Here is a 24,195-nt window from a genome sequence, read left to right on the forward strand (position 1 = left end):
CACTGGGGCTTTCCACGTGGCACTAGTAGTAAAGAACCCCTCTGCCAATGCAGGAGGCATAAGAGATAACGTGTTCGATCACTGGGTAAAGGAAGATCCCCTGGAGGAGGGAATGACAACTCACTCCAGTATCCTTGCCTAGAGAATTCCATCTTATTTATATTTATTTACTATATTTACTATACTTAAATTGGATGGTAAAATAGAACAATATTTTCCTCCATGCGAGAGATGTACAACATTCTTTAAGGTATACAGTGAAAGTTGAAGGAAAATTAGAAAAAACTATTTGGAGAACAAGTTTTATTTGAAATAATATGAAGTAAAATGCATTATTATTATTACTATTTTTTAGTTAAAAACTATCATATTAATTATGTATATGTGATTCAGTAAATTCATATTCTTAGTAATTATGACAACTTTTTGCTCATGTTCTAATAATTATTTGCATTGAGTGAATTGCTACCTCAGGCTTGACCTATTCAACAATTTGAGCTCAGTGCCCACCCTCACCCTTCCCAAATTATAAGAACTTTTTAGAAAGTGAGCCCTTTCCTTGATAATGTTTACTAATAATTTTGCTGCAAAAGATAGCATCTAATATTTCATTTTTCATGCAGGAGTTTAACTAGCTTCTGATAAAAGATAAATTGGTGCATATTTTAAATATTAAGTTTATTTGACCAAAAATCAGTTCAAATTGGGCAGCACTAGACTGGAAGTGCTTAAGTGTCCTTCTCTCACAGAAGCTTAGGGAGAGACATTTTAGAAAAAATGTGCAAGCAAAGCAAGAAAACTATTGACAGCCTATAACTTAGAGCCTTGGTGCTGTTTTAGTTGCTGAGACATATCTGACTGTTTTGTGATCCCATGGACTGGAGGATGCCAGGGCCCCTCTGTTCATGGGATTTCCCTCACAAGGTCACTGAACTTGGTTGCCATTCCCTTTTCCAGAGCATCTTCCTGACTCAGGGATCAAATGCACATCTGCATTGGCAAGTGGTCCTTTGCCACTGAGCCACCAAGGAAGCCCAACATAAAGCCTAACTGAGTGCAATTGGTTGTCCTCATGTTTTTATTCATAACTTGTATAGACACTTACAAGCTTAGGTTTTTCCAATAGTAATGTATGGCTGTGAGAGTTGACCAAAAAGAAAGTTGTTCAGTTCAGTTCAGTTTGGTTGCTCAGTCGTGTCCGACTCCTTGTGACCCCATGGACAGCAGCATTCCAGGCCTCCCTGTCCATCACCAACTCCTGGAGTTCACTCAAACTCATGCCCATTGAGTTGGTGATGCCATCCAACCATCTCATCATCTGTAGTCCCCTTCTCCTAGTGCCTTCAATCATGAGAGTTGGACTAAAAAGAAGGTTGAGCACTGAAGAATTGATGCTTTTGAATTGCAGTGCCAGGGAAGACTCTTGAGAGCCCCTTGGACAGCAAGGAGGTCAAACCAGTCAATCTTAAAAGGAAATCAACCCTGAATATTGATTGGAAGGACTGATGCTGAAGCTGAAGCCCCAATATTTTGGCCACCTGATACAAAGGGCTAACTCATTGGAAAATACACTGGGGAAGACTGAGGCCAGGAGGAGAAGAGGGTGACAGAGGATGAGATGGTTGGATGGAATCATCAACTCAGTGAAAGTAAGTTGGAGCAAACTCCAGGAGACAGTGAAGGACAGGGAAGCCTGGCATGCTGCAGTTCATGGGGTTGCAGAGTTGGATATGATTAACTGACTGAACAACAACAAGCTTATGTTTTGGTTTGCTTTTTAAAAATTTATTTTATTGGTGTACAGCTGATCTATGATATTTATTAGTTTCAAGTGTATAACAAAATTCAGTTATGCATATACATATATTAATTCTTCTTTAGATTCTTTTCTCATTTAGATTACCATAGAATATTAAGTAGATTTCCCTGTGCTATACAGGAAGTCCTTGTTTTTCATCTGTCTTATATACAGTTGTGCATGTATGATCTTCCCAAGCTCCTGATTTATCCCTCTCCCCATGTTTCCCTTTTGATAACCATGTTTGTTTTTAATATCTGTAAGTTTGTCTCTGTTTTGTAAATAAGCTCATATGCATCCATTTTAAAAGTTAAAATTCACATATTAATTCTTCTTTAGATTCTTTTCTCATTTAGATTATCATAGAATATTGAGTAGATTTCCCTGTGCTATATAGGAGGTCCTTGTTTCCATTTTTTAATGGCTGAGTAATAGTCCATTGTGTAAATATACCACATCTTCTTTATCTATCCCTCCACTGGTGGACATTTAAATTGCTTCCATGCCTTTGCTATTGTAGATGCTGCCAAAACATTAGAGTCACCTCAGTCTAGTGGCTTCCTAATTCAATTAATTTAACATTATTTTTTTCAGAAAGAATCCCTTTTTCAGAGAGTCTAAAGTGAAAGTCTTTATGAGATTTTCTAAGAAAAAAATGCCTTTGAATTATTTCCTGGAATGACAAGTCTTCAAAGAGGTATTTATATCAATAACTCTCTAGGTATAAAGAAGACTTCACAAGGAGGGTATTGCTGCCAATAATTTTTAGGATATTAACTAATTCCTTCCTAGAATTGAATTGTTTGAGGATGTACCTGTGTCATTGAGATTCTATATTCCAATCTGTTTTTTTTTATACACAATCACTGTTTTTTTCACTTTACATAAAAAGTCATAGTCTTCACTTACTATAAAATGTTAAAAAGGGCAGTGGTAAAACATTTGTGGGTACCCCAGACAGGAACAGTTCAGAAGATCTGTGTCCAAAGAATTGAATTTTACATTAACAAGGAATCACTCTGTCCAATTGAAAAAATCTTTCTCTAAAAAAATTTGCATTACAGTTTTACTGTGTTTTGCAAAATTCATAGTCAATGTATTTTTAATTTTTAATTTTTGCTAATAATAGTTGTAAGGATTACTACAGAAAAATAAAAGTTTTACAATTCAGGCAAAATTAATTGTTTTTAAATAATAAATTTATATTTATGATTTTTAAGGATAATATGGGAGTGATCATAAGCAGACTTTTAAAAAATGCATTGTATTAACATGAACTATTCTAGGGAAGAGGATGCAAATGTAACTTAAATGAGAAAACAGTGCACACATTTTTTCTTAAAAATAACACATGGATGAGACTTTCACTTATATTACACATGATATTTTTAAAATAGTAATGGAATAATTTTATTTTGTAAATGACATTTTTAAAAATAAGAGGGAAATTGTATTTATTGCAACAATTTGTGCTTCAGTTTTAAAAAGATCTAGAGGTAAATTTTAAAAATGAGGAGAAAGGGCTTCCCTGGTGGCTGAGCAGTAAAGAATTCTGCCAATGCAGGAGACACAGGTTGGATCCCTGATCTGGAAAGATTCCATGTACTGTGGAGCAGCTAAGCCCTTGTGCCACAAGTATTGAGCCTGTACTACTGAGCCCATGTGCTGTAGTTACGTAAGCCCATGTGCCTAGAACACATGCTCTGAAACAAGAGAAGTCACCACAATGAGAAGACCATGCACCACAACTAGAAAATAGCCCAAACCCTCTGCAACTAGAACAAAAGCCCATGCCACAACAAAGACCAAGACAGTCCAAAATAAATAAATAAGTAAATATTTTGTAATGAAGAGAAGTGCATAATTAGAGTTTTAAATAATATTATTGAAATAGTTAAAAAATAAGATTCTAAGCTGATGTTATGGCATAAGCAATTTTCATTTGAATTAAATCACTTGATGATAAATATGAACAACCAAATTTTGGTTGATCTTTATATTTATTTTGCCAGAGAAGATATTTCCATAAAAGCACAAAGCAAATATATCTGAGATCCAAGTCTTCCATGTTAAAGATAAAGTGACAGGAATGCTTTGCTAGTGTCATCTAATGTAGTCAAAAACAAAATTATAACACCAGGGTACATATACCAACCTACAAAGCACCTTAATACATTACTACAATGTTTAAAAAAAAATCAATAACATAGTTCAGTACCTCACAACTGCAATTCTTTCATCTAAAACTAAAATGAGTAGAAAACCACAGGCCTAATTACAGATCAGTTTAACTAAAGAGATAAGCATGTAGCTCTTTCATGCAAAGGTGATTAGGTGTCTTAATTCTATACTATCTACTAAGTTTAAATGACAAACTTCCTTTGCAAGAAAGCTGCTATTACTGTGAAGTCTTTTGGCCAATTGGATCACTTATATTTTCCTGGTTTTATCCTCACTAAAAGATGTAGCCCCCAGTGATTTAAAGAAAAGTCTCAACAATTTGAAAGAGCCAACGAGATCTAATTAATCATTGAATGATTATCATGAAATGATCGATAATATAAAGTACTAAGCAATAATCATTGTTTAAAGAATTTTAAATATAAAAGAAGGGAAGATAAAAAGAGGAAGGAGAGAAAGAGACAGTAAAGGGATGTGGGAGAAAGGGGAGAAGGGAAAGGGGGAAAGAATAGGAAAGAAAGGAAAAGAAAGACTGAGGGAGGGAGGGTGGGAAGAAAGGGAGGAAAGAAAAAATGAAAGAAGAATGAACTTGTGCAGACTGAATTGTGTGTTTCCCAGATTTATATCTTATGCTCACCCCGGAGTGATGGTATTTGGATGAAGAGCCTTGGGGATTTAGTGAGGTTTAGATGAGGGCATATTTTGGCCCTGCATGGTGGGATTTGTTGTTTAGTTGCTCGGTCATGTCCCACTCTTTGCAACCCCATGGACTGAAAGAGTAAGATATGATTTAGTGACTGGCCAACAACAATAACAACATGGACTGTAGCCCACCAGGCTTCTCTGACTGTGGGATTTCTCAGGCTAGAATACTGGAGCGGGTTGCCATTTCATTCTCCAGGGGATCTTCCTGATCCAGGAATCAAACCTATTTCTCCTACATTGGCAGATGGGTTCTTTACCACTGAGCCATCCAAGAAATCTATGATGGGACTAGTGCCTTTATAAAATGAGACATGAGAGACCTTACTTTCTCTCTTTGCCATGTGGGAAAAAAACCAGAAGGAAGCCAGAAAGAATTATCTCACCAGAACTTGGACATGCATATATCTTGTCTTAGAATTAAAGTCTCCAAGCTGCGAGGAAGTAAATTTCTGTTGTTTGAATTCCCAGTCTACTTGATTTCGTTATGGCAGTCCAAACTGTGGCACTTCTTAAGTAGTGATTTAAATATCTAAAATACTAACTGAAAGTCCAACCACTGGACTTCAGAAAATACTTTTTTTCATTTTATTTCTTAAATAATGAACATAATATTACATGTAATAAAAAAAGCCCTCAAAACACCCCTCCAAAACTCACTTTAAAATTTTTAATATCAAAAAATAAGAATGAATGGCATAATTAAATTTGATAGGCATTAAACAATGCATGATGTCTGTAGTTAGAATTGAGATGAAGATTTGATGTAGAGAAAGCAAAACTAAATTATTGATGGTGCTGGAATTGCAAATAAGTCATCTCATGCAAAGTCATTTACTTCTTCTTACCACTTCTAAGGATAATCAAACTAAAAATATTTGTATACTTAAGGAGAGAAAATAAAATTTAGGGAAAAAGAATATTTTATAATGTACAGATAATTTTAAACATAAAAATATTAAAACAAATTTATAGGTAAGTTTAATAGCCTTATTGAATGACAGACATAGAATTACATAATGATAAAATCCTTAATGTCATCAAATGACTATGAAACACTAAATTTAACCATAAACTGCTAAAGTGTTTAGCTTTTATTATTTTCAAATTTGAGCACATGCCCAATCGATCCAGAAATTATTTTACTCTGAGATTATTTATGCAATTTGGATGTGTGTATACTGTGTTTTGGAGAATGCACTGGCACCCCATTCCAGTACTCTTGCCTGGAAAATCCCATGGATGGAGGAGCCTGGTGGGCTGCCGTCTATGGGGTCGCACAGAGTCGGACATGACTGAAGCGACTTAGCAGCAGTGCATATAAACACAGTATGCTGCTGCTACTGCTACTGCTAAGTCACTTCAGTCAGCATCAGTCCTTCTAATGAATATTCAGGGCTGATTTCCTTTAGGATGGATTGGTTTGATCTCCTTGCTGTGCAAGGGACTTGCAGGAGTCTTTTCTTTTTTTTTTTTTTTTTTTAATTTTTAGTTTTTTATTTTTTAAATTTTAAAATCTTTAATTCTTACATGCATTCCCAAACATGAATCCCCCTCCCACCTCCCTCCCCAGAACATCTTTCTGGGTCATCCCCATGCACCAGCCCCAAGCATGCTGCATCCTGCGTCAGACATAGACTGGCGATTCAATTCACATGATAGTATACATGTTAGAATGTCATTCTCCCAAATCATCCCACCCTCTCCCTCTCCCTCTGAGTCCAAAAGTCCATTATACACATCTGTGTCTCTTTCCCTGTCTTGCATACCAATACAGTATACTAACACATATATATGGAATTTAGGAGTCTTTTCCAACACCATGGTTCAAAAGCATCAATTCTTCAGCACTCGGCTTTCTCAATGTTCCAACTCTCACATCCATACATGACTACTGGAAAAATCATACCTTTGACTAGATAGACCCTTGTTGGCAAAGTAATGTCTCTGCTTTTTAATATGCTGTCTAGGTTTGTCATAGCTTTTCTTCCAAGAAGCAAGCGTCTTTTCATTTCATAACTACAGTCACTGTCTTCAGTGATTTTGGAGCCCAAGAAAATAAAGTCTGTCACTTTTTCCATCGTTTCCCCATCTATTTGCCATGAAATGATGGGACCAATGCCATGATCTTTGTTTTTTGAATGTTGAGTTTGAAGCCAGTATTTTTGCTCTCCTCTTTCACCTTCCTCAGGTGGTTCTTTAGTTCCTTTTCAATTTCTGCCATAATGGTAATGTCATCTGTATATCTGAGGTTATTGACATTTCTTCTGGCAATCTTGACTCCAGCTTGTACTTCATCCTGCCTTGCATTTTGCATGATATTTTCTGCATATAACTTAAATAAACAAGGTTAGAATATATAGCCTGATGTACCCCTTTCCAAATTTTGAACTATATGTTTATGAAGGCCAAAAATAGGGTAATAATTTTTCAAGGAGGCTCTCAAAAGAAGCAAGTAAGTGATTACTGCAGTGTCGGGAAAGCAGATATGTGTGATAGAAGAAATTGTGATTCAAAAGGAGTATCCAAGGGAATTCTCTAATGTTGACAAAAGTCTACTTCTTGGACTGAATTTTGGTCATGCTCATGCATACTCAGTCACTTCAGCCATATCCAACTCAGATTCCAAGGACTGTAGCCTGCAAGTCTCCTCTGTCCATGGGATTACCCAAAAAAGTATACTGGAGTGGATTGCCATTTCCTCTTCCAGGGGATCTTCCCAACCAAGGGTTTGAACTCACATCTCCTCTCCTATGAATCCTGCATTGTAAGGCAGGTTTTGTCCACTGAGTCATCTGGGAAACCCTCATCCTAGACTGAAACGTAGTGACAAAAATTTGTGATCATTTCTCATTTATTAAGCTTGATAGTTGTGTTTTATAAAATTTTGCAAATAAGCTGTATTTCAGAGGAAAAACACTTTTACAAAAGCTAAAAGCAGAATATGTATTTAATAACTGTGTAGGTGCATGCTAAGTCCCTTCAGTTGCATCTATCCCTGTCCAAATTTTATTAATGAAATACATAACACTGAGTGTGACAGATATACTGCATTCATCCGTTCACTTCAGTTCAGTCACTCAGTCCCGTCAGACTCTTTGTGACCACATGAATCATAGCACGCCAGGCCTCCTTGGCCATCACCAAATCCCAGAGTTCACTCAAACTCATATCCATCAAGTCGGTGATGCCATCCAGCCATTTCATCCTCTGTTGTCCCCTTCTCCTCTGGCTCCCAATCCCTCCCAGCATCAGGGTCTTTTCCAATGAGTCAACTCTTCGCATGAGGTGGCCGAAGTACTGGAGTTTCAGCTTTAGCATCATTCTTTCCAAAGAACACCCAGGACTGATCTCCTTTAGAATGGACGGGTTGAATAGCCTTGCAGTCCAAGGGGCTCTCAAGAGTCTTCTCCAACACCACAGTTCAAAAGCATCAGTTCTTTGGCACTCACCTTTTTTCACAGTCCAACTCTCACATCCATACATGACCACCATAGCCTTGACTTGACAGACCTTTGTGGGCAAAGTAATATCTCTGCTTTTTAATATGCTGTGTAGGTTGGTGATAACTTTTCTTCCAAGGAGTAAGGGTCTTTTAATTTCATGGCTGCAGTCACCATCTGCAGTGATTTTGGAGCCTCCAAAAAGAAAATCTGACACTGTTTCCCCTGTTTCCACATCTATTTCCCATGAAGTGATGAGACCAGATGCCATGACCTTAGTTTTCTGAATGTTGAGCTTTAAGTCAACTTTTTCACTCTCCTCTTTCACTTTCATCAAGAGCCTATTTAGTTTCTCTTTAGTTTCTGCCATAAGGGTGGTGTCATCTGCATATCTGAGGTTATTGATATTCTCCTGGAATATCTTGATTCCAGCATGTGCTTCTTCCAGCCCAGCGTTGCTCATGATGTACTCTGCATACAAGTTAAATAAGCGTTGCTCATAATGTAATCTGCATATAAGTTAAATAAGCAGGGTGATAATATACAGCCTTGACATACTCCTTTTCCTATTTGGAACCAGTCTGTTGTTCCATGTTCAGTTCTAACTGTTGCTTCCTGACCTGCATACAGATTTCTCAAGAGGCAGGTCAGGTGGTATGGTATTCCCATCTCTTGAAGAATTTTCCACAGTTTATTGTGACCCACACAGTCAAAGGCTTTGGCATAGTCAATAAAGCAGGAATAGATGTTTTTCTGGAACTCTCTGGCTTTTTGATGACCCAGAGGATGTTGGCAATCTGATTCTTGGTTCGTCTGTCTCTTTTTAAAACCTGCTTGAACATCTGGAATTTCATGGTTCATGTATTGCTAAAGTCTGGCTTGGAGAATTTTGAGCATTACTTTAGAAGTGCATGAAATGAGTGCAATTGTGCGGTAGTTTGAGCATTCTTTGGCACTGCCTTTCTTTGGAATTGGAATGAAAACTGACCTTTCTAGTCCTGTGGCCACTGCTGAGTTTTCCAAATTTGCTGGCATATTGAGTGCAGCACTTTGACAGCATCATCTTTCAGGATTTGAATAGCTCCACTGGAATTCCATCACCTCCACTAGCTTTTTTCATTGTGATGCTCTCTAAGGCCCACTTGACTTCACATTCCAGGATATCTGTGTCTAGCTGAAGGGTTCTATGAAGACCTACAGGACCTTTTAGAATGAATACCCACAATAATATGTCCTTTTCATTACGGGGGACTGGAATTCAAAAATAGGAAGTCAAGAAGCATCTGGAGTAACAGGCACATTTGTCCTTGGAGTACTGAATGAAACAGGGCAAAGGCTAGTAGAATTTTGCTAAGAGAATGCACCGGTCATAGCAAACACCCTCTTCCAACAAGACAAGAGAAGACTCTACACATGGACATCACCAGATGGTCAACACCAAAATCAGATTGATTATATTCTTTGCAGCCAAAAATGGAGACACTCTATACAGTCAGCAAAAACAAGACTGGGAGCTGACTGTGGCTCAGATCATGAACTCCTTATTGCCAAATTCAGACTTAAATTGGAGAAAGTAGGGAAAACCACTAGACCATTCAGGTATGACCTAAATCAAATCCCTTATGATTATACAGTAGAAGTGAGAAATGGATTTAAGGGACTAGATCTGATAGATAGAGTGCCTGATGAGCTATGGAATGAGGTTCGTGACATTGTGCAGGAGACAGGAATCAAGACTATCCCCATGGAAAAGAAATGTAAGAAAAACAAAATGGCTATCTGAGGAGGCCTTACAAATAGCTGTGAAATGAAGAGAAGTGAAAAGCAAAGGAGAAAAGGAAAGATATAAGCATCTGAATGCAGAGTTCCAAAGAATAGTAAGAAGAGATAAGAAAGCCTTCCTCAGCAATCAATGCAAAGAAATAGAGGAAAAGAACAGAATGGGAAAGACTAGAGATTTCTTCAAGAAAATTAGAGCTACCAAGGGAACATTTCAGGCAAAGATGGGCTTGATAAAGGAAAGAAATGGTATGGGCCTAACAGAAGCAGAAGATATTAAGAAGAAGTGGCAAGAATACACAGAACTGTACAAAAAAGATCTTCACGACCCAGATAATCATGATGATGTGATCACTCACCTAGAGCCAGACATCCTGGAATGTGAGGTTAAGTGGGCCTTAGAAAGCTGCATTCATAGACTACAATTAATCATGCTTCCTAGTTTTTGATCTTTTCTGTACTCACTTTCAGTATTGACTCTGGACTTGGCCACATCTTTTGTTTTGATAAATGATGTATCAATAAATATTACAGATAGAGATGGTTTGGTGAACTCTTATACATTGGGTCTTGTGTTCTTGGTATGCCATTACTACCATGTAAGGAACCTTGGCTAATATGCTGGAGAGGATCAATGGACAAGAAAAATCTCCACCCCGCCCCACCACCAGGCTCACTGCCATATAAAGATATTAAATTTTCTTGGCCCATTCAGTTCAGTTAAGTTCAGTCATTCAGTCATATCCGACTCTGTGAGACCCCATGAATCACAGCACGCCAGGCCTCCCTGTCCATCACCAACTCCTGGAGTTTACTCAGACTCACGTCCATTAAGTCAGTGATGCCATCCAGCCATGTCATCCTCTGTCATCCCCTTCTTCTCCTGCCCCCAACCCCTCCCAGCATCAGAGTCTTTTCCAATGAGTCAACTCTTCGCGTGAAGTGGCCAAAGTATTGGAGTTTCAGCTTTAGCATCATTCCTTCCAAAGAAATCCCAGCATTGATCTCCTTCAGAATGAACTGGTTGGATCTCCTTGCAGTCCAAGGGGCTCTCAAGAGTATTCTCCAACACCACAGTTCAAAAGCATCAATTCTTCAGCACTCAGCCTTCTTCACAGTCCAACTCTCACATCCATACATGACCACAGGAGAAACCATAGTCTTGACTAGACGGACCTTAGTCGGCAAAGTAATGTCTCTGCTTTTGAATATGCTATCTAGGTTGGTCATAACTTTTCTTCCAAGGAGTAAGCGTCTTTTAATTTCATGGCTGCACTGATTTTGGAGCCCCAAAAACTAAAGTCTGACACTGTTTCTACTGTTTCCCCAACTATTTCCCATGAAGTGCTGGTACCAGATGCCATGATCTTCGTTTTCTGAATGTTGAGCTTTAAGCCAACTTTTTCACACTCCAGTTTCACTTTCATCAAGAGGCTTTTTAGTTCCTCTTCACTTTCTGCCATAAGGGTTAGTCAATTTGCCAAACGACCACGACCACATGAGTGTTCTCAGGTAAGCTTAGCAGAAGAATCACCAATTGAGGTTAACATAAATTATAAAATCGTGAGCAAACAAATTGATGTTTAAGTCTCCAAATTTTAGGATGGTTGTTTATACAGCAATAAACTAATTCACCATGTAGACAGTTTTCAATATTTCATTACTCTTTCAGTAAAAATGGAATTTTAAGTAATATTTAACTCAAGTTATTTTAGAATGCAAATTTTATGTACAATTATATAAAAGTATAAGCTTTCCAGAATTATTACTCATGTCAGTCATCCTCAAATTTGGCCGCTGATTTGAATCATCAAGAGACATTCCTTTTAAGGCTATTAACATCTCTTCCTTTATCACCTACATTTTGCTTTAAATGTATGTATTGTGTTGAGGGGGCTGGTTTATGTATGTATCTATCTCATGTGTAATATATATGTATGTATGTATGCATGATTTATCTTTCCCAAGCCCCATCACTTCATGGGAAATAGATGGGGAAACAGTAGAAACAGTGTCAGACTTTTTATTTTTTTGGGCTCCCAAATCACTGCAGATGGTGACTGCAGCCATGAAATTAAAAGACCCTTACTCCTTGGAAGAAAAGTTATGACCAACTTAGATAGTATATTCAAAAGCAGAGACATTACTTTGCCGACTAAGGTCCGCCTAGTCAAGGCTATGGTTTTTCCTATGGTCATGTATAGATGTGAGAGTTGGACTGTGAAGAAGGCTGAGTGCTGAAGAATTGATGCTTTTGAACTGTGGTGTTGGAGAAGACTCTTGAGAGTCCCTTAGACTGCAAGGAGATCCAACGAGTCCATTCTGAAGGAGATCAACGCTGGGATTTCTTTGGAAAGAGTGATGCTAAAGCTGAAACTCCAGTACTGTGGACACCTCATGCAAAGAGTTGACTCATTGGAAAAGACTCTGATGCTGGGAGAAATTGGGGGCAGGAGGCGAAGGGGATGACAGAGGATGAGATAGATGAATGGCATCATTGACTCGATGGACGTGAGTCTGAGTGAACTCTGGGAGATGGTGATGGACAAGGAGGCCTGGCGTGCTGCAATTCATGGGGTCTCAAAGAGTTGGACACGATTGAGCGACTGAACTGAACTGAACTGAACTGAAGCTTCTAAGGCAAACCTATTGCAAAGTAGAATACTGGGATATGAAGACTAGCAGAAAGAATCTATTTAAATTCTAATGTGTCTAAAAATAGAACATAGTTACAATTGAGTAAATATAACCACAAGCCATGGAGTAGAATACAGAGAAGTTACAGTAATTAAAATATCATATCTAATGGACATGACATTCTGAAACTCTACTTGTAATTTTCATTTGCCTAGAATTATGTGACATGTCTTTCCTCAAATGGGGCCTGTTTCAAAAAGGATGGAGACTTTTAAATGACATGTTTTTTACTCTAGTTAATAAAATGGTTTTTGTATCTCCTAAATGTTGAAGGGGTGACAGTTATTCTACTCAAAACGTTGGTTATAAAGGTGCTTGTTGTTGAGTGAAGCATGCTGGAATCAATTCTGACAGTATTAATATGTAAAACATTTAAATCATTTTTAAAAAATCAGTATTGTTTTTACAGTCTGTAAAGAAGATCTAGGGTCAGAAACAGGACAAAATGTGAATCAAAAATATAAATCAGAAGAAAATAAATAGCACACAATAACTTTCTTAAACAAAATTGAAATGTTTGGAACTTAAATCTTTTGTCATAAGATTCATGAGTGGATCAGACTGACATAAGGCATGTTGCCAACCAGAATATAGTCCAGCTTCAATAGTACTGGCATAACCTGGGACCAAATTAGGAAGGAAGAATCCCAGGAACTCTCCAAGATCTATTTCTTTTAAGGATCTATAGACAGTTTGTATTCCCATTAAGTTGGCAACAATACATTAGGTGATATATTAAATTCCTATCACAGCTGTGAAATTTACCATCAGCTTAAAGTTTTGATGCTATTAAAGTGCATCACATTTGGACAACACATTTGGAAAACTCAACAGTGGCCACAGGGCAAAAAAAGATCAGTTTTCATTCCAATCCCCAAAATGGTAATGCCAAAGAATGCTCAATCTACAGCAAAACTGTGCTCAGTTTGCATGCTAGCAAGGTAATGCTCAAAATCCTCCAAACTAAGCTCCAGCTGTATGTAAACGTAGCACTTCCAGATGTTCAAGTTGGATTTAGAAAAGGTAGAGAAACCAGAGATCAAATTCCCAACATCTGCTGAATCATAGAAAATGCAAGGGAATTTAAAAAAAAAAAAATCTACTTCTGCTTCATTGACTATGCTAAAGCCTTTGACCGTATGGATCACAAGAAACTGTGGAAGATTCTTAAAGAGATGGGAATATCGGACCAGCTTATCTTTCTCCTGAAAAACCTGTACACAGGTCAAAAAACAATAGCTAGAGCTGGACATGGAACAATGGACTGGTTCCAAATTGGGAAAGGGGTACATCAAAACTCTGTATTATCACCTTGCTTATTTAACTTAAATGCAGAGTACATCATGTGAAATGTCAAGCTGGTTGAATCACAAGCTAGAATCAAGATTGCCAGAATAATCATAAATAATCTCAGATATGCAGGTAATACTTTAATCACAGGAAGCAAAGAGGAGCCAAAGAGCCTCTTGATGAAGGTGAAAGAGGAGAGTGAAAAGGCTGAATGTTAAACTGCTAAGGCTAAACATTACTGTTAATGTTAAAATGTTAAAAGTCAACATTCAAAAAACTAAGATCATGGCATCCAGTCCCATCACTTCATGGAAAATAGAGAAAAAGTGGAAACAGTGACAGATTTTATTTTCTTGGCCTCCAGAATCATGTGGACAGTGACTGCAACCATGAAATTAAAAGATGCCTGCTTCCTGGAAGAAAAGCTATGAAAAACCTTGACAGCATATTAAAAAGCAGAGGCATCACGTTGCTAACAAATGTCCACCTAGTTAAAGCTTTTTTTTTTTTTTTTTCCAGTAGTCAGGTGCAGATGAGAGAGTTGGACCAAAAATAAGGTTAAGTACCAAATAATTGATGCTTTTGAACTGTGGTACTGGAGAAGACTCTTGAGAATCCCTTGGACTGCAGGGACATCAAACCAGTCAATCATAAAGGAAATCAACCCTGAATATTCATTGGAAGGACTGATGCTGAAACTGAAACTCAGATAATTTGGTCACCTGGTGGGAAAAGCCAGCTCATTAGAAAAGATCCTGATTCTGGGAAAGCTTGAAGGCAAATGGAGAAGTGAGTGACAGAGGATGAGATGGTTGGATGGCATCACTGGACATAAGTTTGAGCAAATTCTGGGAGATAGTGAAGGACAGGAAGGTATGGTGTACTGCAGTTTATGGTGTTACCAGGAGTCAGACATGACTTAGTGCCTGAACAACAACAAGAGGGAAAGCACAAATCATTAATAAATGGCAGGTTGTAGAAAATGCTGGGAAAACATTGCTTACACACTGATATGTATATCCTGTAGTTATTTTCATTTATTCAATTTTGAGCTTACCAACAGTACCTCTATCCCTTTCCCTTCTTCTTGAAGATCCCATAAATAAAGGAAGTGAGTGACAGTGACATGAATGTTCTGTATAGTTTTTTAACATTGTAAACCTGTCACATTTCAGCTCATTGCTAATACCTTTGTCAGGGGACATTCAACTTTAAGGAATACAATATGTTGTTTTCCTCTTCTGTGTGCTGTTTCTCAAGGGCCCTCTGTTCCTTATCAGTTTCTGGAAAACAGGAACGAGCAGAGCTGCACGCAGTTCTCAGGAATGAGGTCATGAGACAGAGCTCATGCATGGATTCCCTTCAGTGACCTTTTACTTTAATATAATCTGTTCAGTCAAGTCCCTATTACTCAGGATATGGATTATCTTCTGGCCCTGTGATGATTGTTATTCAGTTAGCTTTGTTTTTGCTCAACTTTATTTTTGCTGCCTAAAGCTTCCTTGTATGGAGATATATGATAAGCACATGCTGCTACAAATAAAGCACCCTTGTTTCACTCAAGACTTGGGTCCCCTGTGTCCTTCTTTTCATCAACTCCAGTCCCTAGGTCCCAGTCTATAAAGACTGTGATATGCCTTATTGTCAATACACATTAATTCTGGTCTAATCACATTGGAAAAATTTTACTAATATGCTTCAGATTAAAATCACCAAATAATCAATCGTTGAAACATAAATGGGCATACAGAGAAAAGGGTAATAGGAATGGTCAAATTGCCCCTAAATGATCCTGGAGGGCTGATTTTCCCTTATTGCCATAACTACTTTAACTTGGTTAACACAATTTTCTATTTCCATGAATATGCAAATACTCATAAGCTTACTCAAAAGATCAAGACTAAATATTAAGATGAACAGTTACTAATGTGTATCATACTCTCAGTGTAGAAGAGACCTAATCAGTGGCTCAGTGGTAAAGAATTCACCTCCAGTGAAGGAGACAGAGACACAGTTTCAATCCTTGGGTCAGGAAGGTCCCCTGGAGAAGGAAATGACACTCCACTCCATTATTCTTGCCTGGGAAATCACATGATCAGAGAAGTCTGACAGAATACAGTTCATGGTGTCCTGAAAGAGTCAGACACTACTTAGCAACTACACAACAAAATTTTAGGATGGATGCTCACTAAATTCTCTCTCTTCTCTGTGTAGAAGAGACCTACTAGTAATTCTGACCAGCAACATCTCTCTTAAAAATGCTTATCTTATACATCTGTGTCTCTTTTGCTGTCTCACATACAGGGTTATTGTTACCATCTTTCTAAATTCCATATATATATATATATGTTAGTATACTGTATTGGTGTTTTTCTTTCTGACTTACTTCACTCTGTATACTCAGCTCCAGTTTCATCCACCTCATTAGAACTGTTTCAAATGTATTCTTTTTAATGGCTGAGTAATACTCCATTGTGTATATGTACCACAGCTTTCTTATCCATTCATCTGCTGATGGACATCTAGGTTGCTTCCATGTCCTGACTATTATAAACAGTGTTGTGGTGAACATTGGGGTACACATGTCTCTTTCAATTCTGGTTTCCAAGTCAAAAAAAAATGCTTATCTTACACAGGAGATTGTTCCATTTTTCTACCATATTATTCAGTTTCCTGGCTGCAACAGATGAAAAGAGAGAAAAGTTGCTCCTAACTGGGCTAATCAGGTATTCTCTCTGAAATTTAGAAATGGGATCCAGAAAAAACATCAACATATGGCTGAAACTGTGTATGGTATAGGAGGAGCCTATTTTATCACAGATCAGAGGCATCCTGACAATTTTAAATCCTTATTCAGAGTCTCTATTTAAAACAGAGCATTATACTCAGTGTTGGAACTGGACACAAATTCCCTACCATGAGTTAGTTTCTGTTGCTTACAATCAAGTATCTTAACTACTTTAGTAGGCCAGGCCAGCAATCTTTCTTCTTCTGATTATGAGTGCTGATGTTTTAGCCAGAAATTTGAACATTATAATGAATCCTTGCCATAAGGTAGAATCTATACATTCACAGAAGGCCTAACATTTGCTTTATAAGCCAGAACACTCACTTGGGAGGTCTGTGTTTTCTCTATACTCAGGCTGTTGTGCAATTGCAATATTAATATAGAAGTAATGCTTCTGTTTCTGCAACACAAAAGACTTCCCTATACATGAAAGGCACAATGGTATGTTTTCTTGGTATTAAAACAGTACAGAAAAAGTAGTTTTCTCACTAGTAATTTCAATAAATATTGTTTAAATATGTAACTGAATAAATGAGTGAATAAAAGAAGCTATGGAATAAAAAAAAAATTGGAGTAGTCAAGAAGGCTTTTAATATAAATTTTCTCTGCCCAGTTCTGAACATATTTGAGAGAAAATCAAAACTATTCAGGCCAAAATATCAAGTTTGTGATTGATAGAGGGTATGGATTGGGGTTTTTGTTAAGTAGGCTTACTTAGGCAAACTTGATGGCTCAGACAGTTAAGAATCTGCCTGCAATATGGGAGACATGGGTTTGATCCCTGGGTTGGAAAGATCCCCTGAAGGATAGCATGCAACTCATTCCAGTATTCTTGCCTGAAAAATCCCCATGGATAGGGGAGCCTGGCAGGCTACAGTCCACGGGGTCGCAGTGAGTCAGACGTGACTGAGCAACTAGAGACATACATAGCCACTCATTCCCAAGACAACATAGAAACAGATAAGATAAATTCTGTCTTAGTGTAACACAGGAATGTTTTTGCTGGCCATGAGCAGACCTGCTTTCAAGAGGATGAGAGTCCAGGTGAACCGAGTAAGCACATTATCATTTTCAAATATATGATTCAGGTATATGAATATATATGAATATATGAATCCATCTCTGTAAGATTTGAATGAACAAGGTTTCTGAGTAAGTAAAACTAAGAAGAGGCAGAATAATCATACTGATAGATTTCTGTATACTAAGAATGAAATATCAGGCAGGGGGTAAGAGGTAGTTCTTTTTTTGTGCACATTCAAATGGACTCTTTGAATAAGGCAAGCAAGACATGTGGTCTGTCATCTGGGTAATCTTGAAAGACATAGGACTTCTGCGAGTTTGAAGAACATGTTGTAGACTGTCAGTTGTTCATGGCAATCCCTAATTCCTGAATTAATGAGAGAGAGGGCTCTTCAGGATGTGTCCATTAATGTTTATCTCTAGCCACATTGCTTTAAGCAATATAGAATATGAATGAATTCAATCAACCCTTCCACAGATTTGTGCGATATCCCAGACTCTCCACAGTGATGGATGGAGAGATAAATGTAGCATTACAAAGTTCAACTGATAGCTGTAATGCTTTGAGTATTTATATAAGCTAAAAGCCTAGGTCTCTCTGCCCTTTATCATCATTGCCAACATCAAATGACATTATCTTTCAGCCAACCCATTCAATCACAAATGTACACTGTGTTTAACTATTATGGCCTACAGTGTTTTAGATTTTAGAAAATAAACTGAGAAAAAGATAAAGTCCCTACTATTGGATCTTGTATTTTAATGAAAGGGAAAGAAACTTGACAAAAATAAATATACAAAAGTGTTAGCAGTTACTGGTAAAAAGAAAAATAAATGGCAAGGAAAATAATGCAAGATGTAATTGTAAATATTTTTGGAGAACTAGACTGTGCAGGTATACAGGGAAAGGATTTTCTAGACACGTAAATAACCAGTAAAAAAAGGTGCTTTGTGAGTGTTTCCTAATTGGTTAACAATGTTTCTCAACTTTTTTTTTTTTTTTTTAATTGTAAAGTGAAGTCGCTCAGTCACGTCCGACTCTTTGCGACCCCATGGACTGCAGCCTACTACGCTCCTCCATCCATGAGATTTTCCAGGCAAAAATACTGGAGTGGGTTGCCATTTCCTTCTCCAGAAGATCTTCCAGACGCAGGGATCAAACCCAGGTCTCCCGCATTGTAAGCAGACTGCTTTACCATCTGAACCACCACCAGTCCAGTTTTAGCTCCCTGCTAAAAGAACTTTTATATTTTTGTTTATTTATTTATTTTGGTTGGTGCTGGGTCTTCATTGCTGTTTGCAGCTCTTTCTAGTTGTGGCAAATGGGGGCTACTCTCTAGTTGCCATGCTCAGGCTTTTCACTGGGGTCGCTTCTCTTGTTGCAGAGCCCTGACGGTAAACACGTGGACTCAGCAGTCGCAGCACGTAGGCTCAATAGTTGCTGCTTATGGGTTAGTTGCTATGGCATGTGGAATTTTCCCAGACCAGAGATGGGAACCCATGTCACCCACATTGACAAGCAAGTTTTTAACACTGGACAAAGAGGGAAGTCCTAAAAAGGCTTTTAGACAAATATTTTCACTAATAACTTTAACAAATTTTCATATCACATATGTACTATAAATGTGTTAATGTACTGTTTTCATACATATGATTTATTTTTAAAAGACCATAAGTGTTTTTCACAATACCCTCACACTGAGAGCCAACTTATTGCTCTCTTGGGAAAGTTATCACCCCTCTTGAGAATGCATCTATAGTCTGGGAATGTTAACTAAGAGACTAACGTATATTAATGAGCCAAAGTGTGAAAACTGAAAAAAATGTCATTTATTTAGAAATGACATGGCCATTAATAATTTTAAAAAGATCAGTTCATATAAAATAGAAATAGAAGGGGGAAAAATATAGTTTTGGAAAAGAATTAGGATGATGAAGTAGAAACAACAAATATAAGCTATCCTTTCTAGAAACTTTCTATGGAAGGAAGGAAACATGTGCCATAAGATTTAGAGAGGATCAAAGCCAAAATGAATGGTGCTTGTTATTTATTTATCTTTGTAATAGCAGAAACGGTGTGGATGAGATGCTATGAGGTAGCCAATAGAAATGAGACAAATGAAGAAACATGAAACACTTAGGATAATGAATGGAGCAAGTTCCCAGTGGATACTGAAAGGAACGGGATTTTGAAAAAATATCAATAAATTCATCTTGAAGAAGAAGAAACATCTATCTAGACAAGCATATTTGTAGACCGAATTTGGAGAGAAAGCACAATATATCACTTCAATTGTCAACATAAAAGTACAAGTTATTCAAGATACTCTATTGCCTTTTATATGTCAGATAAATTGTTTAGAAAACTGAACAGAACTCAGAAATGATGGTGGTTATCAGTTCAGTTCAATCACTTAGTCGTGTCCGACTCTTTGTGACCCCATGAATCATAGCTTGCTAGGCCTCCCTGTCCATCACCAACTCCCGGAGTTCACGAAAACTCATGTCCATCGAGACGGTGATGCCATCCAGCCATCTCGTCCTCCGTCATCCCCTTCTCCTCCTGCCCCCAATCTCTCCCAGCATCAGAGTTTTAGAAAAGGCAGAGGAACCAGAGATCAAATTGCCAACATCCACTGGATCATCGAAAAAACAAGAGTTCCAGCAAATAACATCTATTTCTGCTTTATTGACTATGCCAAAGCCTTTGACTGTGTGGATCACAATAAACTGAGGAAAATTCTGGAAGAGATGGGAATATCAGACCACCTGACCTGCCTCTTGAGAAACCTATATGCAGGTCAGAAAGCAACAGCTAGAACTGGACATGGAACAACAGACTGGTCCCAAATAGGAAAAGAAGTATGTCAAGGCTGTATATTGTCACCCTGCTTATTTAACTTATATGCAGAGGACATAATGAGAAATGCTGGGCTGAAAGAAGCACAAGCTGAAAACAAGATTGCTGGGAGAAATATCAGTAACCTCAGATATGCAGATGACACCACCCTTATGGCAGAAAGTGAAGAGGAACTAAAAAGCCTCTTGATGAAAGTGAAAGTGCAGAATGAAAAAGTTGGCTTAAAGTTCAACATTCAGAAAACGAAGATCACGGTATCTGGTCCCATCACTTCATGGGAAATAGATGGGGAAACAGTGAAAACAGTGTCAGACTTTATTTTTGGGGGCTCCAAAATCACTGCAGATGGTGATTGCAGCCATGAAATTCAAAGGCTCTTACTCCTTGGAAGGAGAGTTATGATCAACTTAGATAGCATATTCAAAGCAGAGACTTTACTTTTGCCAACAAAGATCTGTCTAGTCAAGGCTATGTTTTTCCAGTGGTCATGTATGGATGTGAGAGTTGGACTGTGAAGAAAGCTGAGCGCCGAAAAATTGATGATTTTTTTTCATATTTTATTTATTATTATTATTATTATTATTATTATTATTATTTTACTTTACAATGTTGTATTGGTTTTGCCATACATCAACATGAATCCGCCATGGGTGTACACATGTTCCCAACACTGAACCCCTCTCCCACCTCCCTCCCCATACCGTATCTCTGGGTCATCCCAGTGCACCAGCCCCAAGCATCCTGTATCCTGCATTGAACCTAGAATTGATGCTTTTGAATTGTGGTGTTGGAGAAGACTCTTGAGAGTCCCTTGGACTGCAAGGAGATCCAACCAGTCCATTCTAAAGGAGATCAGTCTTGGGTGTTCTTTAGAAGGAATGACGCTAAAGCTGAAACTCCAGTGGGTATCAGGAAACTATTATTAAAATTATTTTTATCTCAATTCCTTAGTAATTACTTGACTTGGAACAATTGTATAATATAGTAATTATAATAACAGGTTAAAAAGAAATCTTGGTCGAGGTGAGAAATTTAAAATATATGTATATGTATATATACAAAAATTAAAATATGAAAATGGTTTATAAAGCAAAAAAAAATCTTACAAATGATTTTGTCCTAAGAATAAAATTATTAAATGTGTTCCTTTTTAACCAAGGAAGATAAGTTTCAGTAATGAATCAAAACCTAAAATTTCAGTAGAATGAATGCCTAAGTATTTACCTGACACAGGAAATAGTCCATGTCAGCCCTCAGAGCAATGATGTATTAATTATGCTCCATCAACACTGAGGAAGTAGTTAAGTAGCAGTAGAAGGATGAATGCAAACACATCAGCTTGAAACACTGGGTTCTATAAACAAGCATTCTCAAGACACCTGGGTCTTAATTAGCTGTCAAATCTTATCTAATGTAAGTTTTTGAAATGAGTCTAATATCAGATTCTGATATACTGATACTTCTGAATTACAGTTGTTGATAAATACATGACATTTACATATTTATTAGACAAAAGAGCAATATTAAATGTGACCTAATTTAATCTATGTAGGAATAAAGAGAAAAAAGAAGTGATGCATATTAAAATATTTCCACATTATTGATAGTGGCTAATAAATTGGCATTTGAAAAGTATCTTCCCTTTTGTTTTAATTTGCATCAATTTGTTTTAAAATACTCTTTAGTCTCAAATTAGTCAAGCCAGGGTATTAAATACATCACTGTAATGATTTCAAAATAATTTCCAAATCCACAAAAATATATTTGGAAATTGTCACTATCAGCAAGTTAGACTGGCTAAGCCCTTTTCTTATTACTAGTTCTGTTATGAGGCCATTTACCAAAACAGCTAGATAGAAAGACAGGTATTATTCAAATTTTATTTAATAATAAAAACCAGACACTGATTTTGTCAATCTATATACATTGAATGAATTATCAAAGGAATGATATTTTGGTAATAATGACAGTAAATATAAGAAATATGCAAAGTAATTATACATAAGATATCATACAAGATTTAAAGAAATCTTTTGGAATTGCTTCAATGACACACATTTCCAAGTATGTATCCTTAACACTGGGGAGTCATTTATATCCTTATGTGTATAAATATTATATATTTAGCTATAGAGTCATTAATTGATTCATGTCATCTTTTTAAGCAACCTACATAGTTTTCAGATGATTTTGTAGGTTAATGTGACTTAATTCCCAGAATGACCTCTTCATATAATTATGTTTCAATGTTGATACCAACTTCCTTCTTTTTAGTAAACCAGTGCTCATATTACCAATGTAATCAATAAATGTTTAGTTCTTCTTCATCATAATGTAAATATTAACATTTTTTCTCTCATTTATCATTGATTTCTCCTCCTACAAGATTGCTGTTGAAGTCTTGCTGTAGAGGTTCTTTCCATCACTCTTAGCTTTTCCTCGTACCTGCATATCAGTTGCAGTTTGCTAACCTACACTGCTGCAGTCCTTGATTTAGAGCTTCATTTCCCTGCACACTGTGGCTTTAGCCCCCTGTTGCAGTGGCTGGCCTCCCTCTGAGGAAAAAATAAATAAATAAAAGCTATTTGTTTTCTGCATTCTCTGCTCTGGTAATTTCTTTCTTTGGAACTTGGTGTATTTTTAATAGCCAAACTAATGCCAACGGGCTACTTAGATGGGGAACTGGTCATTTTTCAGGGAAGTGCTAGTGCTAGTGAAAGTTGCTCAGTTGTATCCAACTCTTTGCAACCCCACGTGGCCCCATGTGACCCGACAAAGGCTACCCATTCTTTGTGATCCCATTCGGCAGCATGCTAGGCTCCTCTGTTTATAGAATTCCCCAGGCAAGAATACTGGAGTGGGTAGCCATTTTCTTCTCCAGGGAAACTTCCCAACCCAGGGATTGAACCTGGATCTTCTGCTTTACAGGCAGATTCTTTACCATCTGAGCCACCAGGGAAGCCCAAGGAAGACCTCTACCCAAACAACCAGATAACACCTTTGCTTGGTTTTCTCCACGCTCCCATCAAAACCAAATTCTGCCTTCTCAGCAGTTTTACACTTGGTTTTACACTGTAGTTCAGCTAATGAAAATAACCCAGTACTCCTATGTGTATGCCTGTATAAGTTTTTCCCACTTTTAGTTCCTTGAGTGTTATTAATAACATTTAGTTACACTGAACATGAGTTTTGCTTTTTCAGGTTGAATTCGTTAGGAAATAAAGTAAAAGTATACACTTGGCTCAGTTATATCTGTGTTGGATGTGGGAAACACAAAGCAAGTGATACTTTTTTCATTGCTTCATTGTGTACTGTAATCAAATAAAATAATTTTTTTTTCTGCTTTAAAACTATCAATCATATAAAATAATATTCTAATCAACATGCATTCTGATATTAGTAAAGTACTAACATTTACTTTGGCACTGGTGAAAATATACATTCTATTTACTAATAATAACTACATTTATAGCTGAATTTCCAAGTACTAAGCACTGTTCTAATCAATTTATGATCTTTGCATCATTTCATCCCTGTATCAAACCTATAATGTTAACAATCTTTACTATTGCAATCATGAAGCCGTATCTTAGAGGAAAAACGCAACTTGCCCAAGTTCATACAGCTATTAAAA

General features: G+C 37.2%; 1 non-coding gene across 1 annotated transcript; it reads right to left on the minus strand.

Moving 5' to 3' along the window:
- Window positions 1–23,448: 23,448 nt before the first annotated feature.
- TRNAY-GUA (transfer RNA tyrosine (anticodon GUA)) lies at window positions 23,449–23,520 on the minus strand. The gene has a single exon. It is a non-coding gene; the product is annotated as a tRNA-Tyr (tRNA).
- Window positions 23,521–24,195: the final 675 nt, after the last annotated feature.

This window comes from Ovis canadensis, chromosome 16 (genome assembly GCF_042477335.2).
Source record: "Ovis canadensis isolate MfBH-ARS-UI-01 breed Bighorn chromosome 16, ARS-UI_OviCan_v2, whole genome shotgun sequence".
Classification (NCBI taxonomy): domain Eukaryota; kingdom Metazoa; phylum Chordata; class Mammalia; order Artiodactyla; family Bovidae; genus Ovis; species Ovis canadensis.